The sequence below is a fragment of the Myotis myotis genome, unplaced genomic scaffold, assembly GCF_014108235.1.
Source record: "Myotis myotis isolate mMyoMyo1 unplaced genomic scaffold, mMyoMyo1.p scaffold_m19_p_1, whole genome shotgun sequence".
In the NCBI taxonomy this organism is placed as follows: domain Eukaryota; kingdom Metazoa; phylum Chordata; class Mammalia; order Chiroptera; family Vespertilionidae; genus Myotis; species Myotis myotis.
The window spans coordinates 25672921-25684542 of NW_023416313.1; the positions used below are offsets into that span (position 1 = coordinate 25672921).

Sequence of the window (11622 nt, forward strand, 5' to 3'; positions counted from 1 at the left end):
CTCTCTAAAAATCAATAAATTAAATATATATATATTTCTATATTAAAAAAAACGCTCTATACCAGAGGTCGCCAATCAGTGGTCTGCGGACCACTGGTAGTCCGTGAGGTCCGAAAGGTTGGTGACCGCTGCTCTATACCATTCACTTGGCCTGAAATTACGCCTCTCCATGTCATGATCTCGACATGAACATCACTATGCCACCCAGGACACAGATGAATAGCTAACCACTCAGACCACCTGATCTAAAGGAGCCCACTAGGTATTGTGTATCACACCACCCACCTCTATTTTCTTCACAGCACCTTCCACAAAGACAGCAGAGCGTGTTTAACTCATTGCCATGTCCCTAGGGCCTACTGGCACATAGTAGGTGTTCAAACAACATATGCAGAATGAATAAGTAAATGAAATATTCTAGCTATTCCTCCCTCTGGCTTGGAGAAATGATTACTTATACATCTGGTTATATTTCACTTCAGTTCCATATGATTTATTATTTCAAATAGAGAGACCATGCTTATGATATGGTTGCTAAATTAAATGACATCTGCATTTCTTTTGGACACATATTTTCAGACTGAGCCACTACAAAATTTAAAAACCATATATTTTTGAGCCATTCCAGAAACAATGGGTTTAAAGTGAGCTCCTCCCCTAGACCTTTTTGGAATTTGGACATAAAAACCACAAAGTTAACTGACTCTTATGTTAACCAAACTCATACTGACCTCATTAAAATCCTGCTCTCAGACTACATCATCATAACTGGGGATGACCGCTCAGGAAAACGAGCTGCTGAAAATGTCCTGGGGCATATTTATTAAAGCCTCTGATGACAAAATTCTTTTTCATTCAAATATCCATTCTTTGACAAATATTTATTGAGCACCCAGGCCTTCTTAAGCGCTGGAAACACAAAGATGAAGAAGCAACAGGGCATCCCTGCAGCAGCTTACAGACCAGAAAAGAGCCAGCAAAGGAATGTCGTGTGACACAAGTGGGTGTGAGGGGCTCACAGTGGGAGCAGGAGAACAAGTCGCCCTCTGCAGTGCCCCAGTGGTCTTCCAGGTGTGGTCTCAGCAGCATCGCCTGGGAAATTAGAAGTGCACACGTTCATCTGGCCACCCCCGTCTACCTATGGAACCAGAAATGCTGAAGGTGGGGCCAGCCATGTGTGTTTTAACAAGCCCTCAAGTCATTCTGACACATACTGAGTGGATGATGATTAAGCTACTTTATGAAGGAGGAACAAAAGTCAAGCAGGTAAAGAGCAGACAGAAAGGGTGGTTGCAGGCAGAATAGAGGATAAACGCCTAAAGGCCAGAGAAAACCCGGCATGTTGTAAGAACAGCGTGACTCAAGCTGAGCTCCTGGGATAGAGAACACAGCAGGTCATGAAGGGTGTCAGGTGTGGCACCAAGGAGCTGGGACTTCACCCCGAGGAGAGCAAGGAACCCCCGATGGATTGGGATGGACATCCAAGACCTGCAGACGTTTTCACCTTAGAAAACGAACACAGAGGCCACAGAGAAGGCAGCTGCAGACTCTAAGGCGAGAGCCAATAGTGGTCAGAAGGAAAGTAGAGGCACACCATCAGAAACAGCAGGGCTCCAAGAAGGAGCTGAGAGTCAGGGGTGCCTCACACAGAGATGGGGCGCCAGGCACACTGTGGGATGGATGGAGCATCCCTTTCCCTGTGAAGCCTTCCCTGGCACACCCTCCACACCCAACCAGGGCAACTGCGGGTCAGGGAAGCACTGAGTACTTCTCCTGGAAGCACACTTCCATCCCATGTTATGGTAGTTGGTTCTTTGGCAGTCAGTCCTTCCCTACAGGCTGACAGCTTCCCGCAGGCAGAGGCAGTGGCCATGCTGTGCAGCTTCCATCCTGGTCAGTATCCACATACAGTATTTGGGAGAGCGCCCACCCAGCACTTAGAAAGCCAAACTGAATGAATGGAGCTGGACAAGCCAGGAGGCCACGGAGAGGCCACTGCTCTCATTCCAGGGGGAGATGACCATGTCATGGGGAAGGACTTACAAAGCTACAACAACTACACTTCTTTATTTTTCTCTAGTTTGTTGCTACCATTCAAACCACTGAAGGAAAATCTTTTCAAGTCAATTATGTCATGAAAATTCAACAGTAAATCTGACAGGTTGGGTGAAGTCCACAAACACATCTTCCTGTGGCAAGTCAGAAAGGACCATGGTTTGAGTGCTTCTGCAAGTGAAGACACAGGTCTAGGCCCAAAGAAGCTGCCACCTATCCGAGATGATAAATTTGCTTTCTTTAGTTTTCAGAACAATCTGCAAAGCCTCGCAGTAGAGGATGGAGACATTTCATATCCCGCTGAGAGAGTCTACGCCTTTGCTTTGATTTTTAGAAATGATTTCAAGCAGGCAGATAATGTTGTGACCCAATTACAGGGTATTTTGGAAGCAGCAGGCACCTAACTTGGGGGTGGAGCTGGTGGGTGTAGCAGGAAGAGTTTCTAAGCAGGCACTACCACCTGCCTCTCAATCCTGCACAGAACTGTATAGAGAAAGGAGCTGTGACAACCAGGAAGTAACGCAACATCTCCCTGACCTGCTTCCTGTCTTCTCACTATTCCCAAAATAGACAAAGCTAAGGAAAATCATAGATACATTTCTTAGCCCTTTGAGGGGAGGTTCATCAAGGGCACAGATTTGGGTCCCTGGGTTGGGAGGTGGGGGGGGCAAAGTTACCCCCTAGAAAAAGTCCTAGAATCAAGAAGTGAAAACAGTGGAAAATAAAACCCCTGGACAAAAAGGAACCAGAGAAACAAAAACTGGCCAATTTTTACACCAAAGCTTACTGGCACGTGGTGCCACAAGCTCAACTGTCCTGGAGTCTCCAAACTTAAGCTCTTTAGGAGTCAAAGGTTAAAGTTTTTTCTTAAAGCTAAAAATAAAGGTTAAGGCCTTACTTCATGCCAAGTATTGTTTATGTATCATATATTAACTCAAGAATTCCTCCTATCCACATTATATAGGAACCATTAGTACTCCTACTTACAGCTGAGGAAACTGAGGCACTGTGAATTCTGTTGTCTAAGTATACTTCCATTGTCCTAACTCATGCTAAGGAGATTCTAATTCTAATAACTCGTGGTTATTCAACTGCAGAGCCTGGCTCTGAACCTCCAGATCCCTACTCCCTCCGTCCGCATGGGGCTGTCCTCTGCATGCACTGTTAGGACGCGTAGCAGCATCCTTGGCCTCTACTCACTGTATGACAGCAGCACTCATCCCATAGTCAAAAATGACTCGTCCCAGGACCATCAAAAATGTCACCAGATATTGCCACATGTTCTCTGGAGGGTAACACTGCCCCCTTTGAGGATCATTGTTATAGAGATTTGACAGGCCCCTTATAGAAAGAGTGGCAAGTGCTGGGTAGAAGAAACAGGCTACAACAGTTCTACTGAGTGAAAAAAAAGTGGAAAAGAAGACAGCTGGAGGTTTTTCTCTAGTGGGGGTTTATACTAGAAGTCCCTTGCCCCGGCTCCTACCCCGAGAGGCCTCCCTACCCCAGCAGAGTGGGCAGCCTCCTTCTCTCCATTCCCTAGAACCTCACGCACACACCGTCTCTCTGAGGCCTGGACCTGTGTGTGCAGCACCTTACAGCCAGCGCTCTGCTGCATCCCTCCCCATCTTCCTGAACTTCACACAGTGCCTGGCACAAAGCTTGTGCTCCATCAACATTTGCTGAACAAAGGCATGAACAGGTGAAGCTGCGGTTTCTGGGTGTCACTAAATGAAGGTATCTGTCTTCACGAGGGATCTGGGAAAGGCACAAGGAAATAAAACTTGGTTCTTGAGGAGGATAAGAGGTTCTGGTCAGATCATGATCCCGGGCCATGCCTATTATATTAAACATTTAGTTGTACTCGTTCACTGAGGAACAAATCGACTCAAGAAACCTAACTCATACTAAGGAAATTCTAATTCGTTCACGTCCACCGACGCACAGTGCTGCCCTGCGAACTGGGACGCTCAGCGTGGCAGGTCCACTGCCTGTCTTGCCCGGGACTAACGTCTACTTGGGAAACCAAATGAAGGTCAGAAGGTAAGTACAGAGCCAGCACCCGGGAGCACGTCGGATGCTCCCAAGGGAGGCCCCATCACCTGGTGTGCAGGTCATCTCTCCAGACCCACCCCTCCAGCAGCCAGAAGCCTCAAGTCAGCCAAGGGGCTGACATCATCGCCCGTCCTCTTCCAGTCACCAGAAGTTTCTGTCATCTCAACATTGCCTCACAATTGGTACCTGACAGCAAATCAGAAACATTCTAGCCTGGAATCTGCCCAGAGAGATTCAGCACAGCGACCCCAAGATCCACACCTATTCAGTAGTTATACTTGGGTTTCCCTACTACCCGATTTGTGGTCAGATGAAAGAAATACACAATGGGGCCATAATTTGGAGGAAATAGTTCCACCACTAACTATGAAGATTGAGATGGACATCCATTATGAAAATGGTGAATTTAGGAAGGTTTCATGGTGAGCCGAAAAGAAGAACGCAGGCTTTGTTAGGCCTGGGCAAGTCCCTTACCCTTCAGGGCCAAGGCTGCCTCACCTATAAAAGAGGAAAAGAAGAAGGTAGCCCAAAAAACTAAATGAAATGTTTCCTGTATAGCACCAGGCACATATGTAACCCTCAGTTCATCAATAAATGTTACTGCTTCATCCTGTCAGTCCCTCAGCAATCCATACACTCTTCTGCATTGACCACAATTCCAGGTAAAGTATTATCGTTCACTGTCTAGTCTTTAGTAAAACAACAACAACAACCACCTCAGTTTCCTTATCTCTAAAATGGGAACAGTAGCTCAATGTTTTGTAAGAATTAAAATGGGTATCAACTATAAAGCTCTTAGTACAAAACAGGAGCTCCACAGGAATAATAATAATAATAATATATTATGACCAGTGAGACCCAGGTATCACTAAGCACAGATTCTTTTTTTAAAATCCTCACCTGAGGATATGTTTTTTATTGATTTTAGAGAGAGGAAGGGAGAGAGAAACACCAAACATTTGCTTCCCGCATGCGCCCCCCTGGGGATTGAACCCGAACTTGGATATGTGCCCTGACCGGGAATTGAACCCATGACCCTTCGGTGCACAGGATGACGCTCCAACCAGCTAAGCCACACTGGCCAGGGCACTAAGCACAGAGTTCTTAAATATTATCAGTATACATTATTTTCTGAAGCTACTATTTAAAACTTAGAAATAATTTAAGTTTTGCAATTCCATGAGCAAATTATTCTCAAGTTTCCTCTAGAGATTCATCAAAGCTTGCCCTGGAGGTCCAAACCAAGCTGCCTATTACGCAACTCGTGGTTCTATGGCTTTGATTCCATCAGCACTTCCTAGAATCACCAACCCCCAATTGCTAAAGCGTGCTGTTTTGGCAGAAAGAGGCCTGCATGCAAAGAAATAAACATCAAGATCCATCATTGTGAGGCCTGCTAAAATTCACGTTTCAGTCACCAGTCCCTTCTGCTCTCTCAGACCCTCATGTTTCATCTTGGCACTTTCCTTGTCATTCTTAGGCTATAATTCAAAAATAGTACGCTGGTTCCCAGAGCACTTTCAAAATTAGTTTCTTCTCAATTCCTAGGATCTTGGGTCTGGACCAGTGACTACATTCCTGGAAGGCCCAGAGGCCCCATCAAGCCCACCCACAAGTTCCAGTTTGACCTGGCCTCCACTACTCAACTTGATCCTGAGGGCAGGACTGTCTACATCTCAGGCCTGGATTCCCAGACTTATCAATTTCATGGACCATTAAACTGCCAAGTAAAAATATTCCCATCAATTCATAAAAAAAAAAAAAAAAATCTTACCCCCAAATCTGGAGAGTATAATCTCAGAGACAAGGCCATATTTTCTCATTTGAATACAATGAAATAATCACTGCATCATCATCTATATCATTTTGATAAGGACAGCTAAAACTCACCAACAATGGCAGTGGGCCCAGCATTGTGGTTTGCATAGAGTAGACACTCAGTTATTTTAAACTGAATAGAACCTGAGCTCTGATTCAGTGAGCAGAGGCTTTGTAAATGCTGCATCCCACACCACCAGTAACACCATCCTTTCCTTCTTCATCAAGGGCATTTCCCTTCTCTCTGGAGCTCTGCAAGACCTCCCCAACCAAACCCGCCTAAGTGCACACCTCTAGCTCAGTTCCAAAATTGCACGCTTTTCCGTCAACTTTATAGGGAAGAACAAAATCACTCTTCCTCTCACTCTGAGCATTCCCAAAGCATACTTCCCATTAGAGATGCATTTCAAAAACCTCAGCTATTAACTAGCAGACCAAACTTTGCGAGATTTCTGTAGGAGGCAAAGGACAGAATGATTCACTTTATTTACAACCACTATCAAATCTTTAATACATACAGAAAAACTTTAATCATAATTCCATACCATTCATTTTTTTTCATGCTCTCTTCTCCTTTGTCCATACAAAACGGTATGTTTTATATATCAATAAATTATACATTGGGATTTGTCTCCTGATGATGAAAGCAATGCCTGTCCTAGCATTGGTTGAATGCTTAGGGTAAGATTCACATATGATGGGAATAAGATCATGTTGAAAGGGAGTGTCTTCTGTAACTCTACACCCTCTCATACTGATTCAGACTTCTTACTTTTTGCCAAGTGGTGATGATTTGACTGTCTGCCCTCCCTGTCCTTCCTCTCTTCCAGCTCTCATCTAGTGCCTAGAGTGACTGCTCTGCTCCTAGCGGGGCCCAGTAAACTCTGGAGCCTGGTTATGACCAGAAGCTCCAGGCACACTGTCCATTTATTATCAACTAGAGGCCTGGTGCACAAAATTCATGCGGGGGGCGGGGGGGTCTCTCAGCCTGGCCTGCACCCTCTCCAATCTGGGACCCTTTGGGGGATGTCCGACTCACAATCTGGGACTGCTAGCTCCTAACCACTTGCCTGCCTGATTGCCCCTAACCGTTTCTGTCTGCCAGCCTGATCGCCCCCTAACTGCTCCCCTGCTGGCCCGATCGCCCCCAACTGCCCTCCCCTGCTGGCCATCTTGTGATGATGTTGCACATGACGCCACCTAGGCTTTTATTATACAGGATTACTCAAATGCGGGTGATGACTCTGGCTTCTCCTCGCCTCCCTCACTTAAAGGTTAATGAGGCTGAGTTTTGTGAGCACCTTGAAAGCAAAGGGCACTAAAAACACCAACTGGGAGCGGTTTTCTTCGCTCTCTGCCCCATCATCATAGCTTGCCAAATAAAATAATTTTTTAAAAAGTTCATGATCTTGCCAACAATGTGTGGGCACATTTCTACAGCCATCACTCCTGCTACTGCAGCAGCTGACCATGGACACCTACCCAACCCAGTGATGGTGTTAACACGAAATGATCACTGGAAGCCCGAGACCAAGGGCTGCATTTCTGATCGAGGGCAGGGACATGGGAAAGGCTGGCCAAAATGTCAGGTGGGTGGGCCCTGGCCACCAAGGCACAGGACACCCTCCTCTGCAGCCACCACAGAGGTTTCTTAGAATGCCCAAGAGCTGCATCTCCCCTCAGAAGATTCTATGAAAGTTTTAAATACCCAATGTGCTTTACCCAAATCTAATCATTATTTTATTTCCTACCTAGTCTTGGTAGAGGCACAAAGAGTTAATTTTAGGACAATCATTCTTTAACAAATAAAAACTAAAAGGGATTTAAGAAGGGCATTCGACAAAGCCAGACAGGCCAGACTTAGTGAAACACAAAATCAGCTTTGTCTAATACTTTAAATGAAGTCCCCCCCTCCTCAAATGGCTGTATCGCAGAGCCTCGGACTGCAACAAGAAGAACCCAACAGACACCCAGAGGGTGCATTCTATGGCAACTCCCACATTTTACGAAAAACAGGCCCAGAGAAGTGTGCTGACTTCCCCAAGGTCACATTTGACATTAATGTCAAAGATACTGACACATTGGCTCAGCGGTCGCCAACCGGTGGACCATCAGGTCTGAAAGGTTGGCGACTGCTGGTTTAAGGAAACCTGTGGAGCAGCGGTCGCCAACGGGTGGTCCATGGACCACTGGTGGTCCATGAGGTCAAAAGGTTAGCGACTGCTGCCTTAGGTAACAGATGTAAGGAGCTTACTAACAGACTTGACACATAGTAAGCACTGAACAAATGCTTGCTTCCTTCACCCAGGGTGGGAAACATAAGTATCACCCACATAAGTAGAAATTACCTTCTTACTTTACTTTCCTAAAAGTCTGTCCTCCACTCCTGGAAAATGTAAGGTACTATATCATCATGGTATTGTATTTTATTTTAAAAGTGTAACTGAAAAGGGCAGAGAAAGACGACATTGCATTTTTCTTAAAAGACAAATTTCGATGTCCTGAATTCAGGGAAAACAACATGACACTATTCTAATGTTATGGCAAAGTTTTCAGTATTAATTCCTGCTGTAATGGGGGGAGGGGGGGAGTTTAATGTTTATTACTTATCTGGTAGCAGGAAAAGAAAACAGTCATCAAAAGTTTAAGCATGACATAAAAAGAGTAACAGTTTTAAAATATTTTATCTTTGCACATGTAGATTCTTGCAATGTCTAGTGGTCTTTTCCTAAATAACTTTGTAGTCAGTACCCACATTACTCAAGAGTTAAATGTAAAACGCCAGTCTTTGACACTTAAGCTCATCGAGCTTTTCCCCTACATAAAAGCTTCAGAAGGCAGGACTGTGCTGGCTCCACGGAGGCACATTACTTAGTTAAAAGTATACTTGGGAAGAGAATAGCATAAAACATAAACACCTTCCCTGGAAAAGAATCTCAACTTCAGAGTCCTCTCTCAGAGGTTCTGAGCAAACACGTAGGGACATCCAGGTTTTGAAGACCCTGAGCGATTTTTCCAGCCAATGAGTAAAGGACAGAATAGAAGGCGCACATCTGCTTCCCGCTGGTGCTCTGACTACCAGCCCACTGTACTCTACCGCCCCCTGTGCTCTCCCAGCATTTCCCCCCGCGTGGAGGTTCCTCGTTCTTTTGACAAATGTCATCCTTTCAAAACACTACCATTTCTGGGATTCTGCAAGTTATGATAAACAAGTGTTGAGCAAATATTGCTTTCAGGCTACAAGCTGAAAATACAACAAAGCTGCTACCTACATGGGCATGGAAATCCCCTCGCAAGGACTACCTGCTGTTCCTGAAAGGCCAGCTGCATGGACTCAGGTCCTCTTAATTATCATGGACCTTTGAGGACAAGATTTGAAATATAAATCATGGCTAGGGCAAAAAAAAAATCCATCAATCAAAGATTTAGTAGACCCAAATCCAGAACAACAGATCAAGATGCCACTGTTTGCTTTTGTAAATAAAATCAATGAAATCTTAAAACAAGTGACAGACCAATGCCAACCTCACAAAGTTTCCTCATTTCTTGAACACCGCTGCTGGCATCATCTTATAATCGTCCTTTAGGTACGTCACCTCAGTCATCAGGCACAATGTAAAGCCAGTGACTGAGGGACTTCTTAAACAAGACTGTGCCCTCCAAGAGCCCAGGCGTGCAGCTTCCCACGCTGACCTCTCAGTCTTGGCTCTCCCCAACCGCTCACTCCACCCAAAAACCTTTGTGACATTCGTGTCTCTAAACCGCACAGAACTTGACTACAAAACGGCCACAACTCGAAATCTGAATTCTCCAATTTCTTTTTCAAGTCCAAGGCTCCCTCGGCCCGTCGCCCCTGACTTCTCCGCCCCCTCTCTGCACCAGATACCGAGACCACCTTTCATTGTTTCCATGGGACTCCGCACCTCTGCCTCCGTCCAGCAAGGTTTTCATCACACAAATGTCATTTCCAGCGTTCAACCCTCCATTGCGCCCCGCGAGCAGCAGAGGGGCTTTCTGGACCCAATGGCCAGGTTTCCTAATTCGATCCCCTTCGCACAGCCATTTTCTAGTGAAAACGCTCTCTGCCTCCGAGGGGAAAAATGAACTTTTTTCCCTTTTGGTCTCTAAACCCCCGAGAAGCCAGCCCCTTCTCCAACTCCCCGGCAGGAGCGCGATGCCGCCCCGGGAGGGAGAGCCCAGCCGCGCACCGGAGGCCGGTGCCAGGGCTAGGGGGTGTGCGCTCTTCCCCGCTGGCGCCCACCCTCACTTTTCCCCTCTGCAGCCCCCACTCGGGCGCACCCCCTCCGAGCCTGTCTCCGCCGCCCCAGGCCCTGCCAAGCCGGGGCTGCCGAGGGAAAGAGGGCGCCGGCAAGAAGGAGGGATGCAAGTCAAGGAGTGAGCCCGCAGTCACCATGCCACCCGGCCCTGCGGCGCCGGGCGCACGGGACTCCGCAGCGGGCGCCCGTTGCAGATGCGGCGGCAGCTGCTGCAGCTGTGGCTGCGGCTGGGCGGGCGGCAGTGGCCGCGCAGTCCTGGGATCCGGGGAAGAGGGGCAGCCGCTGGGACTCCGCGCAGCCACTCGCCGCACGCAGCTGCCCGGGTGTCTCGCCAGCACTCCGGGCCGCCGCGGGGTCCGGGGCAAAAGCCAGGAGGAAAGCGAGGCTCACCGGTGGTGCGCGCGGGTCTCGCCTCGGCTACGGTGCCCGACAGCTCTGCCCCGGTCTCGCCCTCCGCGAAGCGCCCGGATCAGCGGCGGGCGCAGCGCGCGAGCTTCCTACTTGAGATCTGGACGGGCTCCGGCGACTGAGCATGCCCAGTGCCGCTCCGCGAGTCCCGCGCAGGGAGCGGCGCCGGCGACATTCCACTTCTCCAGGCTTTGGCGGCGGCTGCGCGAGGAGAAGCTGGGGGGCTGGCCGGGCGGGGGCCAAGGGGGATCTAGGCGGGGCCGGGGGCGGGGGCCGGGGAGGAGGGGGCGGGCCGCGCTCCTAGTGCGACCTCTGCAGGCAGGCGCTGCGGGGCCTCCGGGACGCACAGTCCCCGCATCGTCTGGGAAAATGGCAAGGAAGCCGTGGGGCCTAGGGTGTGGAGACCCAAATGCCGGAGTCAGGGAGCAGCCGGGTATCTCATCCACGTGGCCTGGCGTCTGTCTGCACTAAAAAGCAGTTGGGTAACCTTATCCCAGGCTAGTCTTTCCTCCTACATGTCTGCACTCCCCTATAAAGGGAAAATGTCCCCAGATGAGAGCTGCCCACACCCTCTCAGATGCAACTTGTAAGCGAGACATCCTTCCTTCTGCCTCCTTATCCAGAGCCCTAGGCATATCACACACACACACACACACACACACACACACACACACACTATTCCTCGATGTGAAAATCACAGCAAGAGCACCTCAGGGAGAAACACACCTGCAGAAGGGGGAAAGCATCATTTCCTTTTCACCCCCAGGAAAATTACCTTTAACTGTAAGCAGACAAGCAAGGTCCTGATAAGAACCCACACTCCGAAAGTGGCCATCAGTGCTCTGCCCAGAGATTGTGGTTACCATCCCCAAAGCATCCTTGGGATTGCTCTTTCCCCCTGCAGTGGCTGTCAGACTTGCGCCTGAGTCAGAACCACCTGCAGAGTTTATGGAAACATTGCCGGGTCTCACTCCCAGAGTCTCTGTGGGTAGGAGTGGCAGGGCCCACGCAT

At 48.2% G+C, this 11622-nt stretch overlaps 1 protein-coding gene across 12 annotated transcripts in view; it reads right to left on the reverse strand.

The window, feature by feature from the left end:
- The window catches only part of APBB2 (amyloid beta precursor protein binding family B member 2), a 323648-nt gene extending 312839 nt beyond the window's left edge, over positions 1-10809 (reverse strand). For 6 of the 12 annotated variants that reach the window (XM_036332188.1, XM_036332163.1, XM_036332242.1 and 3 more), the window contains exon 1: positions 10593-10808. The gene's annotated coding sequence lies outside the window, so the exon portion shown is untranslated. Of the gene's footprint in view, positions 1-10592 lie in introns of all 12 variants that reach the window. The other 6 variants (XM_036332170.1, XM_036332197.1, XM_036332214.1 and 3 more) reach the window with 3 other exon arrangements.
- Positions 10810-11622: the final 813 nt, after the last annotated feature.